The sequence below is a fragment of the Morone saxatilis genome, unplaced genomic scaffold, assembly GCF_004916995.1.
Source record: "Morone saxatilis isolate NCDOM2014 unplaced genomic scaffold, NCSU_SB_2.0 Contig10, whole genome shotgun sequence".
Lineage (NCBI taxonomy): Eukaryota > Metazoa > Chordata > Actinopteri > Moronidae > Morone > Morone saxatilis.
In genome coordinates this window covers 12,642,771-12,645,721 of record NW_023339652.1, presented here as the reverse complement: position 1 = coordinate 12,645,721, position 2,951 = coordinate 12,642,771, and positions in this window count along the sequence as shown.

Genomic DNA, 2,951 nt, shown 5'->3' with positions numbered 1-2,951 from the left:
CTGCCTCGCATCCACCTTCCAGCTCAGGCCAGGTCTCCAACTGGCTGCTCCCAGCACTTGGGCAAGGCCGTCGAGTCAAAACAGCTACATCATCCCAACAGGAGCCGGGAAGGCAATTATTGCAAGGTGAGACCTTGGGTTAGAAAGAATATCTTTGATCCAAACGGGGCCACAAGAAGGTCTTTCCAAAATCCTAACAACCCCCTGAGTGGTGACCGGTGCAATGCTGACTTTCAAAAGACCCAAAAGATGTCGGCCGATGGAATAAGCTTTTGTGAGCCCAGGCCACACAGGAAAACTAATGGACTTAATGTGGTGTGGAAAGTCTCCAAGATTGATATATACGGTGGTAGGTCATGAAGATACAGAATATAAAAGAATACTAATTTCCCAACGGTAAAGCCGCACTGAAATCTGTCCATGCATCAAATATGAGATATATGAGAGATAACAGATGAGTAAAAACAGTGGAGACTTACTATCTAGTCCTTTTTAAGATCAGTTTTAAGTAAAGCATTCCATCTTTCCCACCAGTAAGTGGAGCATGTCTGTATTTCATGTGACTAGACTGGCCACCAATGTGGCCCATCCCTATGATCACTGCATCCACAACGAGCTTGTGGTTTTCGCTAAAGCTTAGATTTAATCCACTGGCACTGCAGCTTGCTCCCTCCATAAACATAACAAGCCAACAACAAAAGAAACTGTACAGAGGAATATAACATTTGTTGACATGGGTTTACTCTAAATTTTAACATGATTTTAGCCTTATTGAAGAGCACCTTCCATTTTAAAACCACCACAACAAAATAAAGAGAAAAAAAAAAAAAAAAAAAAAAAAAAAAAAAAAAAAAAAAAAAAAAAAGAAACATCAGTGGTAGTTTGAGTACAGCACCGCGGAGAAAAAGGCAACACGCCAGCATTCGCCGAGAGCTAGCATAAAAATGTCCCTTTCCTGTCCTTTAATTCCATGATCGGGCACCTGGCTGGAATAAACACTGTCTGCATCTTTTTTTTGTTTGTTTAAGTGCAGGCTGGTACGTTAAGTGCTTGTAGTCGCAATTTAAAAATGAGGGCGGCTCCGGGATGTGAAATGTGTAGGAAATTCGGCAAATGTTTCTTCCCGATTCGCTCCCACTGCGCCCAGTGCTCCGCCCAGTTTGTAGCATAACCAGGCTGCCGCCGTGTGACACTTGTGGTCTAGATGTAATCACACCACAGACACCCACCCCCCCAACCCCCAGCCCACCCTCCACTTTTCACTCCTAGGTGTTAACTCCCCCATATAGAAAGCTTTCATCAGGGAGGATGGGAATAGGCTCTTTCCCATGTATACAGTGTTATCAAGTCGGTGCTACAGATGTAAAACCCATGATGGAATAATAATCTGCAGATAAAATCGGCCCAATAAATCACATTTTATCACAACCTCAATTGTTTTGTCTCCAGCCATACATTTTATTAAAAGCACAAAAGCAGAATCAATTCAAATCCCTCAATTACAACACTGCAGGTAAATAGCCTACATTATAAAGCTACCGCCAGCAGCCGCTTAGCTTAGCTTAACCAAAAACTGGAAATGCGGGAAAGCCGCCTATACGTGGCTCTGTCCGAAGGTAACAAAATCTGCTTACCAATACCTCTAATGCTCACTAATTAACACTGAATAACTATTTTTTGTACGGATTTAACAAATTTGAGACATTTGTGTTAATTGGTAAGAGATGCTAGATTTTTTGATACCTTTGGACAGAGCCACGCTGGCCCATTTCCAGTCCTTATGCTAACAGTCTGGCAGTACTTTCTGGACAGACAGGAAATTGGTATCACCTGATTATGTAACTCTGTCTACACCACAATTAAAGAAACAATGCACCAAAGTGGCAAAAAACAAAAAAAGCTCCTAAGGTCATCCGTAGAATTCATGTGTCATCTATAGCTGCAGGTTATAGAAAGTGTTTTGAGAGAGGTTAGGCAAGATGAGGAACCAAACAGCGGAGAGGGCATTAGCATGAGTCAGCATTCTGACTAATGCACTAATGCAGTCAGTAGTCAGTGTACCTGCTATTGATGCTACAACACACATCGAGGTGAATTTAGCCTTTATTAGAGCGGTGACAGTGAGGAGAAATATTTAATATGATGCTTCATCGCTTGGAAACAAGACAGACTCTCCACTTTCACCACCTCAGTGATAGTAACCGCTTGACAGGGAAAAATTTGCCATCACGTCGCAGCAATGCCGACATGCTGAGTGAATGGGTACCATGAGTAATCACTACAGATTCACCTGGCATTTTCCCCACTCGAGGGCTTTTCCTATTTGCAGCACACACACCCAAGCAATGCAGCAGTAGTAGCTGTAGTAGGATAACATACTTCAGCCCGCCTGCCCAGTTTACATTCAGTCAAGTATGTTTGGGGCATTTGAAATTGATGAATCAAAAGTTAAAGGATAATTCCTTCATATTTTAACCTTGATTTTATATTCTCATAACTGTGGCCGTTCCGAATTATCCTCTCAAACTTTGCACACTCGCCATATCTGCTGAAGAGATGCAGGAAACGCAAACTGGAAGTAGATCAATGATAGATTTCCTGAGGTCCTGGGTTCAATCAATGAATATGTTATTGCCAAGGCTGTTTCTAGCCTATAAATCACAGGCAAGCGTCTTAGACTATGATGTTTGCAGCTCTTTTTGACAGAAGCTAGCTATTATGCCTGAAGAGAAAGTAGACAAAAATGCTGCATTCGTGGCGTTCATGGCTATTCCGAGTACATAAGTGCGTTCACACTGTCGATTGTGATCTGATCGATGGTGCACTTAGAACGGTCAAAAAGCTGAGTGTGGAACACTGAACACCCTCAGTGGTCGCCATTTATGCTACGTAGGAGAAGGGGAGGGACAGCTATTGCCGCGGTTGTGGTTAGCACTGCAATATACAAATGT